Consider the following 14570-nt stretch of genomic DNA (forward strand, 5'->3'; position numbering starts at 1 on the left):
AAAGTCCCGCCAAGGTTCACAGCGCCTTTGTATATTTTGCGCATACGACTGCAAACCGTTGCATTAAACCCATTCGCAAACTGTATTATCTCCACAGGAAGTGGCTGTGGCTGTCCTTTGTGCGCTGCTAGATAATCTGTCACACTCTCCGTGCTGTGAGCTCAAGTGATTAATACCATCACTCACTCATTACCATAGCAATAGCCACTGTAGTGGACTGCGGCAGTCATGTGAGACACACTCCAGGCTCCCTAAGGTGATCCATCACAGATCATTGACCATCGCCGTACAATATCAGTCACACTGAGCCAGCTGCTAGAGGTCACACAGGATCACCAGAGGATCCGGGGAAACAATGGGGTACTGGGGATTTGAGAGCAGGTAGAAGCGTAATCGATGATCTCATATCGGGAGCAGAAGTCCCACGAAAACATTCAAAACCACAGACACGCACATGCAGCATCAATCACAGGACTGGGAACACCTATTGAGGGAGCGGAAATCGATTCATCTGCGATTTGAAAAGGACAAAGCGAATCGCTCCAAGTGCCCCAGACGTGAACTGGCACGTTAAAAGCTAAGCCCCTTTACTCAAAACGACACGTGGCTGGTGAATACAGCTCTATCTGGGGTAGTAGGGCAAACAACCAAGTCTGGCTTTGTCCCAGCCGACACACACAAACACACAAAAAAGCTAACACACCTGCTCGGCTGGCATACACTCCTGCAGGGCATGGCCAAACAGTGTGCATCCAGATGCTCTGTGGGCATACATATGTTTGAGTGTGTGTTTGTGAGGGTCCGACTCTCATCCATCACTGCCACAGACGTGCATTAATCCCGCTCTGCATTCTTGAGGAGCTCTGACGCCAGCGGGACTCTGCCCTTGTGACCTCCCCCACCCCGGGGTGTAGAGCTACACTCACAGACAGACTCGTCTGAATCAGAATTATGTTGGCACCGCGCGAGCTGATGGATCACGGGCGTGTGATTTAAGCCCGAAAAGCCAGAGGACAGGTCGACGCTAATGGATATGGTAATTCAAATGTTATCTCCCTATGCCAAGGCGAGCCATATGTTCATGGTAAACTAGCGCTGCGATTGGCAATGCCTCTCGTTTTATGGCCTATTAAGGGGCAAAGTGTAGATCACAGTCAGACCACATAGAACATGAATCACTCCAAACGCTTTGATCGGTTTCATTAGCATCATTCTCCTGACCGAACACAACCAAAGGCAAACAAACCAATGAAGGTGATCGGCGAGAAATTAGGCAAAGTATGTGTCTTAGCTCAGCACTTTCTCCGCCATCTATACATCACAGTCACATTTGCTGAGGCTGTAAACTGATCAAACTGACAGGTGAAAGCCAAAGCAATGATTTAAGTGTACTAGAGGCGTTGAGACTAGTCTGGGCCTGTCTGGTTGGTGTGCTCATCTTGGTCAAGGTTAAGATAGATAACAAAGGAGTGAATGCTCAGCTGGCCATTAGCAGCCATTACCTGAGGCAATTAAAGTCCATGTGAAAGCCTTTCTTTTCCCACCAATGGCAGGTCTGAGAGACGGCCTCTGTTAAGTGCTCAGGATGGATTTTACCTGGTGAGAAGATCATGTAGACGTGGCAGATGTGTGGGGAAATGCATGTGTTAGAATGAGATAATTCAGTGACAATTACCATCCTTGTCATGTACAAAACTTTCTCTAAAAACAGATACATTTTACTCCACCTATTTTGTAAATACAGACACTTAAAGAAATGCCTGAAACAAGTGAAATCGAACCACAAACAAGTAGGATAATCCCTCTCCCCCAGAATGGAGGATTAACTTGTTTAAACATAATTCAGGCACTGCGTTGCTCATTAGGAACGACCTTTATTGCAGCGGCGAACCCCGAGCCACATCACAAATGCATTAGACAAAAGCAGGAACCTAATTTCTCTCTGCAAAAAATGGAAATTAATGTGATGCTTCAGCAGAAACGCTTTAGTATTCTCATCACGCTGTTGAGTCTGTGTGAGACGAGCGTACGTCCTGGTGTCTGGCTGAGCAGGAGTGGAGCCAGGACACAGGCTGTAGATGGCGGGATAAAGCGGTGGAGGTTGTCAGGAACAGGTCGAGGACCTACATCAGAGCTCTGTAAACACAGGCCCGCAGCCTGGACGGCTAAATAAACCATCCATCAGGTGCAATCGCCACTGTTTAGACACATCCCATGCTGTACCTGGAGCGTCCTTAAACACACGCGCTGCCTCTAAAAAAAGGATGTATTTTAGTAAACACAGCTCTGAGCTCACAGGCTGAGAAAGCTCATGTAAATCTGCACATAAAGTAACCATCCTCTGACATAAATCTGCTCACAGCTACAGAAGAGCCGGAATATTCCGTACTGAGCAGGCCGTCGATCAAAACTAGGTAAACTCCCGCAGCAATAAACAGGTTCTGTAATAAGAGCAGCTTCAGTGCAATCTCGCTTTTACAGGAACTCACCGCCCGTTATTATTAACCTAAACAATTTGTTTTATTGCAGCTTTAAGCCCAGCGGGCCATATTATACAGTATCTGCTGCAGTCCATAGCTTAGACTTAGAGATAAGAGGAGAGAAATGTGAGCTGCACTGTCTGCTCAGCATCCTGAAAGCTCTGGTGATGGGTGAGACAGCTGGTGAGGAGCCAGGCAAAAACATAGACACACACACCAGGTCTGAATGTGTGAGGCTACTCTGTGCATGCAGCAGGCTATTGAATATCTGCAGAGGAAGTACAGGAAGACAAGACTAGAACCATGCTTTTGCCTAAATGTGTCAGTTGAGTAAAGACAATCCCCTTCGAGAACTACTTTGCTAACAAACAACCATGCCTGCATGCACTGACCACAAGCTTGACCATTACCATTCAAGCTGTGGCGAGCGGTGAATTATGTCTCTGTGTCAGCTTGTGCAGGCATAAGCCTTTGTTAGAAACAAGGCCACGACGGTCACGTTGTGCGACGGAGACCTCAACACTCACAAACAGGTTAAACACCTGCGGCGAGCATGTGTTCATGTGTGTGGACACTACTTTGCATGTCTTCTTGCCTGTTTCCCAGCAGACACGCCGCCCATGACCTAGTTTTTGTCGCCCAAACTGTGTCAAAGGTTAACGTGAAATTTATTGGCGAGTATAGAATGTAGTGTTAAACCTGTTTGAGCACAATCTGCTTGGTAATGCGTGTGAGCGTTTGTGTTTAAGGGCCAGTTTTGTACCTTTCTCTGGGGCTCCTTCTCAAGCAAAAACAGATTTTTAGGGCTTAACATTGCGACAGGCTTTGTCTAAAGCTCACCCTGAAGGAGCCCCGAATGGCAAAGGTGAGGTTAGATTTCACCGTTGAATTATCACAAGAAATTAGCTGGGAGCCGTTATCAACCCATAATCCAGAACAGGTGCTCGACAAAGCAGCGCTGTGTTTAACTGGGGGAGTAAAATCAACACAACAACAAAGACTGACCTGTGCCTGCTGCAGGAAAAACACCTAAACCAGTTTCTCTAGTCACGCGGACGCAGAGGCACGTGAACTAATTCGATTGCCGCAGAAAACTCACACACAAATCTTTGCAAAACAAACTCCTTTGTCCCGCTCTGTAAAGCCTTTTCACTGAGGAATGTGCTTCATAAAGAGAGAGCAGATAGAACAGGAACAAGCTAATGCGGGCACCGAATGGCACCTCATCTGAGGGCATGGCAAGGCCCGGCTAAGCGCTAGCAGCTGCGCCACATGTGCACCACTTTTACCGACATGATTAAATTAAGGCCTCCTGCCAAACTCATTATTATCCCATCCATACAGGGAGGCTCAAGAATGTCAATGAGAACTGTGCTCATTATGCAGTCGTCATGCACAGTGCCCGCAGAGAAACAAGTACTTCCTCAGGATTACAGACTGTAAATCAACAGCACGGCCGAGCTGATGTGCTTCTTTTGTCACTCTGAAAAATTACAGAACTGTCCTTAATTTCTGCCCCGTAAAAGAAATTCCTAGACCAATTGAATTACTGCTCATGGGCAGATGTGACAGCCCAGTGTGGTCCCACAGGATGGGCTTGGTGGAATCGACAGGCAGATGCTCCGACCAGCAGAGGTCACGCAAGGTCAAGCTGTTCCATTATGAGAGGACAAGGGTGGTATTTATTCACAGCCTTCTCCTCCTTAGCAGGGGAGGGCTTAGAAGGGAATAGAGATGGATACTTAACCCTTGAGGCAAACGGCTGACTACAAACCATGTACTGTTTCTCATTACGGGTGGAGATAGGGCGACTGTTCCAGAGAAGAAGGTATGAAAAAGGCAGAAAGAAAGTCGCTGTTGAAAGCGAGAGATTCACAGATTATACGACTCCTGAGTGATCAAGAGAACGCGCTGCCACCCTGACTGGATAATAACAACGGAACAGAGAGCGTGGTGTTCTGACATTACACACTGCCAAGATTCATGCGCTGCTACCCACTTTAAACAGCCATAATGACCACAGAGGCAGAGAGAGGTTCAAAAATCTAACCTGATCTGACTTGTCTGTGAGGCTGTTTTGTCTCAGTATACATCAAAGAGGCTCTGATGTTCCTCTGCACAAAGCATATAGAAGATGATACTGAACTTTTTCCACAATTTTCATGCTGTGTATGAACATCTCTTGGCCTTGGACTCATGTGGCTACCCAAAGCGTACTCCACTGCAGGCCAAAAAGCCCAGGCATTAAGCATGATGATATGGATGCGGGTTGAAGATCGGAAAGAATGAGTGCAGTCTTCCAGCTTGTTAAAATACTTGCTGGCTGAGAAAAAAAAAGCCTGTGGCGGTGTATGATAGCATGATTAGCAGAAGCAGCAGCAAGTCTGGGAGCAAACATGCACACACACATACACAAAATCATCATTATGGGAAAGCTGCCCTGTAAATAATGGTGTACGTTCTGAGGCCAAACTTAAGGGCCAATTAAGTGAAGATGACGAAACAAAAAAGGCTGAAATGTGTTAATTAAGCCTTCAACTTCTTAGTTCTATATTTCATCAGCTCCAGGACAAATTAACGTATGACTCAACGCGTGAAAGAGAAAACAGGGAGAAATGATACATGAGGCTAATAACACAACATGACTGTCTAAGTACAGCTTTCTCCCAGCTCCTTGACCTGTAAAAATCATCCTAACTGTCAGGAAACCCCAGTTCCTGGCGTTTCTCCACTTTGTTATTATGGGTTGAAGCCTGGGCATGCCAGTTCAAACTTATGCTCTGTGTAATATTGTTATTAGTTTGAAAAAAAAAAAAGGCAACCGCAAGTTTCCAGTGAGGCGGATTTCTCCACGCGAGCAGACCACAGGGCTTGCTGCTGGAGACAAACCCGCCCTGCTCGCACACACACTAAATTACTACCGAGGAGCAGGACGAGCGCCTAAAGAGACAAGAATGGTTTTGGAAATAGCTTCAAGAAAATATCACAGTTATTAAAGTCATTCTTTTACAGATGCAGCCCATGCCAGGAGAAACAGGCGCTTGGAGTGAGGAAATTGGCATTCCCTGATGAAGACTGTCATAACCCTGTTCAGACATCGCAGGCAAATAAAGCTTTCTAGTACTCCTTTGTTTGACAGACGAGATAAAAAGCAATAACCTCGACACCTAAGTGTTTCCACTGCATGATGGCGGGTTGAGTGACACAACATCAGCCTCCTATTAGTCACCAGTCAGGGCGTGCTTCTTGGATCACTAACCTCATGAGGCTGTGAATAAATGATTTCACCCTCTAAAGGGGAAATGATTTATAATGAATGACTTCACCGCTGTATGCATTCACTTTACACATGATTCTGCCACGTGCAAGGCCAATATCTATGACTTCATAAAAGGGAAGTGGATGTAGAAAAATGTCTGAAAGAGGCTGGGTGTCTTTTTTATATTCTAGCAGAAGATAAAAGCAGATAAGATGAAGATGAGAACTTTCACCCTGTTAGAGCCAACATGCGCTTCACACGCAGCGACTGCTTTGAGAGAGTTATGCCGTATAACAGAGGTCTTGTTATTCAGCTAGAAAGAATGCAAGCAGAAGAGCTGCTTTACAACACATGCAACACAGTGGCCCCACATACTTCAGCGCACACACAGGATATGCACAGCGCTTGTAGTCGTGAGTCAGTTGTTCCCCTTCCGCCACAGAAAGCCAGTCTGAACTGTAGACGCTGCACGCTCAACCGTCCTCCACATCCAGGGAGACCCATCTGGAAAAGCCAACAAGAGTCCGGGTGAGAGGGTCAAACCACGAGGGAGGTTTGAGAGGGTGAGTGAGATGACCCGTACTGTCCTGGCTGTTGCATTACATGTCATGGCAAGGACAGAGTTGGAGTCCACCCAAATAACCAGTCACAAAAATCTAAAGCCACTTTCCCACTGGTCAAAGAACCCCGCTAACACCCCACTTTTTTGCTTAGTGGGGAAGGTTACAATCAGCATTCAGATCCGGGTCAAATTACTCAGCAGTAGACCCGGGTAATTATCTCCTCGGCTCTGATCGCCATTGATGGGAACACTAATCTCCTACCCATTTCCGACGTGATGCTATGCTCCGTCTGACGACTCCTTGTCATCTCAGCTACAAATTTCGCCCGTCTCCGTTCGAGAAGCGCTCAAACATCATTGCAAATTTGTCGGCGCCCAGTTTGATAAACAGATGGAATGACTAATAGATACAATAAAGACCTAACCATCGTAACATCTTCACTGTTTACTAACCCTGTCTCCAGCGTGTTTCTGATGTCAGACGGTGACGCACCAGAAAAGAGACTGAAAGCAGTATTCCCCACTGGCAATGGGAAAAGAGGCAATTCGCATCTATGAGCAGGTCTTCCCAGGTCTGAAACTCCCACGTCAACACACTCATTTTGGTAGAAAAATGGTATTAGGGCTGCTTTTAATATCACTGTGTCCAAAAAATCGAGACTTTCAGTCATTTTATATGTGCAAAAACTCTTGAAACGGCAGCTATCGCAAGATTTATCCCTTGAAAAAGAAGTTCAACATTTATCGATCTATTCAGTACTCACTATAGTGTTGCTTGGAGCTTTCAAGTAACCTTTGATTTTCTAAAATCACAGTACAAGTTCTTAAAACACAGGTTGGGGGACGGGATCAGTGGGAGTCTATAAACCAAGCACTTCTTTGGCTCCAGCACCTTTAATAACATTAGAATCGAGCTGCAGACAAATTAGGAGTCAGCTTCTCCAATGACGGTTGAATGTCAAACCCCATTAATAGCCTCTGGTTTTCCCTCTACATACAGCACATGTCTGATGGTGAGCTCAGTACCCTGCATCTCCATTTGAAGATCCCACCATAACATTCAGAGATTCCGTAACATCGCATTGGGCCTCTTTTGGTGGCAACCTTTAATAATCCTCTGACATGACTGTGAACCCATCGCTGATAAAACTTTTAAAGAGCAGCATTTATGAGAGCCTCGTGGCATCTGCTGTAACACACCGTTTGAGGATGAAGGCGTATTAATATTGCAGGGCTGTTCCAGGCTGCAACAAGCTGAGCAGCAACCTGTACTCTGCTGGATCTGCTTGACTTAGCATCAACCCATGGAGGGGCCAACCAGCGGTAAGGCTGACCTTCTGGACTTTGCAAAAATTCTGTGCCCTCTTCTATCTTGCTGGCGGGGAGTTGATGGCATGATTAGTCGCAAAAATGTCCAGGAGCTGGTAAGAGATTTTAGCCTCCTAAATGGTACATGTGGAGAGTATCACACGTTTTTAAACGGTTTCTTTTCTCACCGTTGGTTTGCACAAGGCTTGATGGGTAGAAAAGTCCAGAAAATCCTTTGCACCTGTGCCCATCAACTGTGAAAACCACCCGAGCCGTGGACAGCGCATCCAGGGCGGCATGGAGAGCTAGCCAAGCAGTATGAGAGGAGTTGTTCCCCTTGAGCCAGAGAGAGCAAACCCAAGTTAAACAGCTCTTATGTAACAGCCAGGCAGAGATCATGTCTTGGCTCTAGCGGAGCAGAGAAAGTGAAGTTGGACGATTCTGGGCTTTGAGGAAACCCAAGTCGAGCATAGTGGGAAATGGAGAAGGGTTAGTCGATCTTTAGGCATCCAGAAAGTGCTGTAAAAATAAGCAAGCCCACACACAGGCTCGTCTACTGCTGCCTGGCTGATACAGAGCTCGACTTCCACGTCATTGAGGATCTAATGCAAATTATACTGTTTTCCTGCTTTTTCACGGAGGCATACACTTCTGATGAAACTGATAAAATGTCTCTACAACAACTTTGCTTTTTTTTGCTCTTATCTTGACATGCTTTCCACCTCCAGCTGAGGCCTGTCATCCAGCTAAGCCTTGATGTTGATATGGCCCCAAGAAACAGGTAATTTGGAAACATTTACCTCTTTGGAGAAAAGGATTTTAAAGAAAGCTTTAATTGAGCGTGCTCACTGAGTGGATGCCAGGATTGTCAGTGACCTAAAGCAATCAGCACCGTGTCTCTGTTTACACTGGCCGGACGCCAAATGACTGAACCAACATGACAAGGCCTGGAGACTGAGAAGGGGAGAAAAAGAGCTTATCTTGCTCCGAGATCAAACCTCCGACTGCTAAAGCAGGGAGTGGGTTGGACAGGGGAAGGGGTGCTAATGAGCCTGAAAATGTTCCTCAACAAAACACTGACACAACGGCTGCCAAAGGACCTCAAAAGCACTTCACGTCTGTCACAAAGCCCAGGAAACTTTGCAGATAAGGGTATGTCATGCTCCACGCAGTTCAGTGGAGCGAGCTACTGAGCAAGCAAAAGGAGGGAAACGGCATCAATATCGTGGAAGACGGTTGAGTTATATCAATTTTGTGTTGGTGGCTGATACGTGGATGCGACGGTGATAAATGGACTATTGAAAACAGTTTGATCCATGTGTGGTCAGTGATGGATTGGGCAAATAACATAATTATTTCCCGTCTGCTCTTTATAACTTTGTGGTTCTAAGATTTATCATCTTTGGGAAGAATTATATTGTGACTGACAGGCGAGATGAAGGGGAAATTTGTCATCTAAATTAACTATAAAGAGCAAAGAGATCTGAAACAATATTACAGCAGTTCAAGAGATGAAAAAGCTTTGATGGTAATTTTGAATATGTTAACAGAATCAATCGTCTAGCTTGTGGCGCTTCTGCATCCAAAGGGGTTGGGCTTCCAAGCTTTCATCGAAAACAATCATCTGGTCAATCTCCACCCACTAATGAGCAGGTGGGATGTGCTTAAGTAAATGTGTACCCACAATTTCCTCCATCCATCATGAGGGCAAAACAAGACACAAGGCGCCAACTGAGCATCCACGCAGCGAGCATGCTGGCCTGCAGCACCAGCTGTGTTTGCCTTTCCAATAGGGCAAGGATACTATGGGAGACCTTATGGCTACTGGGCTGAGGTAGGGCAGATCAATCACAATTTCTATTGTTATAGGGATTGACCTGTGAGCAGGCTTAGAGCCACTGAGAGGGGGTTGCAGAATAGGGGCATTTCCATACAAACAGGACTGGTGATCGCCTGGAGTGTGTGCCACCACGTGCCGTCTATCGGAGAAGGTATCACATACACTTACATCGCGCAGACGACTGCATGAAGATGCAGAGATTTGATGCAACTTGACTGTTTCCAGCTTGAATCCATCATCAAAGGTTCATACATTTTAAAAACAGCAGAAATAACGCACTTTGAGCATAAAAGATCACACGCTCCAACAGGGTCGGTAGCAGGTGGATTGTCAAGAGATTATCAAGTCTTGTATGCAGATCAATACACCAGCAAATAGCTTCTGTAGCCAGCGTCTCCACATCATTGTTTCATTCATTTTGATAATCAAACTACGACATGTATTTCCACTGCTTATAGATCACTTGGTGGGATAGAAAGTGCTGCGACAGCACCTTTTCCAGACTGAAATATTGTACGCCGTCTAGTAAGCTTACAGGAATTACATGCACTGCTACTCAAGTGCTGCCATGGGGGCTTTTTGCTTCATGTACACCATTTGCAACATGATTTATACGACCACCAATGAAAGAATGGTAGCGGCACGTAATGCAGTTATTTCTTCGAGGTTAATGAAAGTCCTGATCACAAGTGAAGTCGTCTGGCACAGTTTAAGAGCCACCTAACACCCTTCTTCACCTACACCCCACTCACCAGCACGGTAACTCTTAATCTTTTACCTCGTCTGACACATTGTTAAAGCGCCCATCGCCCTTTTAATCTTCATTTTCTTTGCAAACCTGCAATCCATTCTTTAGCAAGTGACCCAGAAGGAGTGCAAATCAATTCAGACCTATGCATTAATCTCCTTAAAGGTCCCGGAGTCCCGGCTGGTAAGAGGACCATGAATGGGTGCATCGGTTCAGCTAGATGAGACCACGTCGCTCTGCTGAGCTGGACAGAAGGTTCCTGTTTGTGCAGCAGAGCAGGGGATCTTGTGTTGGAGCAGATACACAACTGACTGAACAAATCCCTCAAAGTGGCTGGGTGTGTGTCTGCTAGCTCAGCTAGCCACAGCAAAACAAGTTAAATTCAGAAGCACTGAATTATGCACACGAGGCACAAAGGTTCTCTTTCGGGCTGTTTTTAGTGACAGGGTTCAGTTATTGTCTCAATCCAAACTGCCACTTAAAGACGGGACGGGCAAAGTCAATGCTGAGTTGCTGATAGCCCTTTAACCCGTCGCTGTGTGCATCCAGAATGGGGTCAAAGTCAGCCATGTGTCTTCTGGTTGGCGTCTCGGCGAGTGCGGTAGCAAATGAGAAGTCTTAGCCAAGATGCTGTCAACACCGGCTTTTAGTTCACCTGCTTTTTATAGCAACCACTCCAGACTCTGCTGGCCGTACACTACCAGCAAACACTTTGAAAGCCAAATATAATCTCTACCACAGCAGAAAGAAATAGAAACATACAGGCTACCAGTACATAATCCTGGACTGTCTCTACAGAAAAACATGACAACTGAAAGTACATATCTCTGTAATCATTGCAGGGAAATTGACTAAAAGGAGAGTTGTTGATTTCAATTTGATGCACTAGTCATGTGGCGCCTTTGTGGTTTCCCCTACAGTGCCTCTATACCTAGAGACAGTGTAAGCCTTTATCCCAGTGTGACAATAAGCACAGATGTTACCCATGCCTGATAAGTCACATGCACGCCACCTTATATGGAGAAAAATGTGCAGGGGAGAAGACATGAAACATCGGCGTTTCTCGGCCAGTGTGCTAGCACTTCAGAATTAACGATGACGGGCACTCACGCTCAGTCTGCAGGGAGGAGAACAAGTCCAAGTTACTCACATGACAAAGGGTGCTGCTCACAAAGAGTGTCAAAGTATCACACAACAGTCTTTACATAATGTCATTGTGTATCAACAGCTGTTCTTATGATGGTTCCTGTGGTGATGATGTCACTCTTTCATGCCCTTCAAATTAAATTAGACAAGAGATGAGCTGTGAAGAATTTCTGCGACACCCGGAGAGGTGTAGCATTACATTTAGCTTTAGTTACTGGTAAACAACTCTGACTGACTACTCTGAAATGCATAAATCATGTCACAAGGGAGAGAGTGAACACACGAAACAATCACATTTTCCAATATGAGGAAATTATGAGCCACACTCGATCAGTATCAATCTGAATCTTGACCCCGTCCCAAACCAGGAAAAACAGAATAGTAAAACATAATGTTCCTCGTGGTTGAGGAGTTCTTTTCCGCAAAAATGTGAACCGCAAAAGCAAAAACATGCATGTGGTGCCAGGGCTTCTGACCAGGCGATTTTATTACTGATCTCTAAAAACAAAAAACAGGGTTTACACTTGAGAACAAAAGCAATTATGTAAGAAAGTCACTATTTCTGTGTAGCCCATTACACAAGCAAGGGGGAACTGAAAGGCCGGATGGAATAAAAACCAATCACACAGCATGTTCCCCCTTCAGAAAAATTTGTTGCCCTCATGTGCGGCTGAGGCTAAACGTTGAATAAAAATCATCCTAATTAATGATTAGTTACCATTTACAGTGCATTTCCTTATCTAATCCATCATTCAATAATGATTAAACACTTAAATTATCATTAAAAAAAACACATTTCCTTAGATGAACACTTCTTCCAAGATAGTTTGATCTCCGGCAGCAGACAGATCAATAACAAGGCCAGCCAGCCTCTGTAAGTCAAACATTAGCCTGTGTTTTTATTATTACAACCCTCCTTAGCTGTGTGCAAAGGTAGTAGGACAGTCAGACTGACAACCTCTCGTGAGGGTTTCCATGACAGAGGGCCCACCCGTCCAAAAGGCATGCCCAGCCCTTCCTCCAGCTCCTTGGGCATGTTTGCTCTGGGTTGGCCCGTCACTCCAGGGGTCTCGGGACCCTTTTGTTACCTCAGTATGTGGCCATGAGAGCCCTTCCACCCCAGCACAAGGCCAAACAACAATAAAGCAGAGGGTAAATCACATCCAAACACAACAGCAGAATATACCCCAGCATTTAGTGGAATGACCAATGCCCCCCAATGTCTTCAGTTCATAAATCAGAAGGAAGAAAGAGAAGCAATAATCCTCCTCTCTGACACTGCTGCGGGCTACATGTTGAACACCTCTACACTTAGTGATCTATTGTTTCACTGGAATGACACCCAAATACGTTTATAATAGAGGTTTCATTAATATAAGGCAGAACTTGCTGTGAGGTTGTTAATGGTGTTATTTATCATACCTAATTAGGTTCCATATCACAAAAGATTTAATAACTAATATTTCATTCTAATGAGGAAACTGTCCTTATTACCTGGTTAATCAATATGAAGGGAGAGGTCATCTCTGTCTCTTTAAGACAATAAAAACAAATTAACTTATCTGTAGCCTACTTTTTATACAGTGTTGTACTTTCAAACATAAAACGATTATAACCACTGACAATCACATGTTCTTTAAAAGGTTAATGGTTTCTCGTCACAGCTGCTGCAGCAAGATTTACAGCTCACAACAACCAGTGAGGAGTCACTGGTTAACTTACAACATAATACAACACAAACACCGCAAACTTTTCTTTTACACACAAACTTTCAGCGAATATCCAGATTAAAGATGCGTTTAGGTGTCACAACGGACTAAACGCGCGTGCAGGAATGAACGGAGTAATTTTAAAACAACGTGACTGTAAAAGAAGTTCGCTTGTAACTTACCGGCTTATGTTTCCTGTACCGACACGCACTTCTCTCAGTATTCACTTGTGTCCCTCTTCGCGACCGGTAAATAAAACGTAGTTTCATGGAATAGAGACAAAAACACAGACTTTCTAGGAGCGTACTTCCACGGTTCCTCTGTTTCCAGACCAAACGTTCCTGGTACGGAGCGCCAAGAGACTGCGGACTCCTCCCAGACAATGTGGGGTTAAACTCCTCCTTCACACGGACACACAGAGGGGGGATGGCCGCGCGCTTCATTACAGCATGGAGTACCGGGGGATTCATGGAAAGTATCCTGTATCCCAAGATATTAATAAACTTGTTAAATAAGGGGTTCCCAAACAGTAGGTCGTGGACATTGATCGTCCCCTCACGCAGATAGCAGGGTCCTCAGCAAAATCATAAAGTTTAATTACATGGCTATTTTGACTCTCAAGCCATCATATAAAACAACTGAAAGCCATGTCCTGTTTGCTTTTCTGCATTTTAAAACAAACAGTTTTAGAAAACTCTGCTGGGCTTAAGACTTTATTTTTGATCATTTATAATTATTGAAACAATAGTATAATAATTAATAACATTATTTAATAATTATTCAATTGCTTTACAAACTGTAACTATGGGGTTTGATAGAAGTGAGTAGCTGGGGTAAATGAAAGTTACATCAAGTTGAACTCAGGGAAATCTTTATTTACAGACTCTGCATAAAAACACAGAATCTGTGGGCGCTGATTTAGCTCAGCAGTAAATGCCCGCCCCATGTACAGAGGCCCTGTCCTCAACTCAGCGCCCTCGACTCCGGCCTTTTGCTGAATGTTATCCCTAATCTATTTTACCACTTTTCCAACTCAATCCACAGTCCCAATTTATTAAGACAAAGGCCAAATAGGCCATATAATCTGGTTTCCGTTTGTAGTGCATTTGTAGTCCGAGTAGTATTGACCAAGGTATCAGCAGGCTTTGGTTGCTTGCAGGAAAAACAGTCCATATGGAGAGCAAAAGGGGCACCCAATCCAATCTGTCGTAATGACAGTGGTTATTTGACACTAATTTAGCTTTTTTTTAGTCTCTATAAAAAGATGTCTGCATGCGAGTGCAGCTAACAATCTGTTCAAATCTTCTTATCGTCATATCTCAACTCCATTCTTGCATCTGAAGTTGCTGATCGGACTGTAAACAATGCAGCACACAGAAGGTCTTGGCTGGAAGTCCTTAATGCTAACCGCTGGTTACACTGAAAGCCCTGAAAAGTTGGTCGTCGCTCCCAGAGGATATATCATTGTCAGATGGGATAGCCAGTGGGTACCACGATTGCACGCTGGGAAATGTATGA

The 14570-nt window shown here is 44.9% G+C and overlaps 1 protein-coding gene across 2 annotated transcripts in view; it reads right to left on the minus strand.

Moving 5' to 3' along the window:
• The window catches only part of LOC138590791 (rho guanine nucleotide exchange factor TIAM2-like), a 71996-nt gene extending 58612 nt beyond the window's left edge, over window positions 1–13384 (minus strand). Inside the window, exon 1 of one of the 2 annotated variants that reach the window (XM_069661147.1) lies at window positions 13235–13384. The gene's annotated coding sequence lies outside the window, so the exon portion shown is untranslated. Of the gene's footprint in view, window positions 1–6114; window positions 6172–13234 lie in introns of those variants that run through there. The other variant, XM_069661148.1, reaches the window with a different exon arrangement.
• Window positions 13385–14570: the final 1186 nt, after the last annotated feature.

The sequence above is a fragment of the Semicossyphus pulcher genome, unplaced genomic scaffold (genome assembly GCF_022749685.1).
Source record: "Semicossyphus pulcher isolate SPU_LCO1_2020_fin unplaced genomic scaffold, fSemPul1.0.p SCAF_14, whole genome shotgun sequence".
Lineage (NCBI taxonomy): Eukaryota > Metazoa > Chordata > Actinopteri > Labriformes > Labridae > Semicossyphus > Semicossyphus pulcher.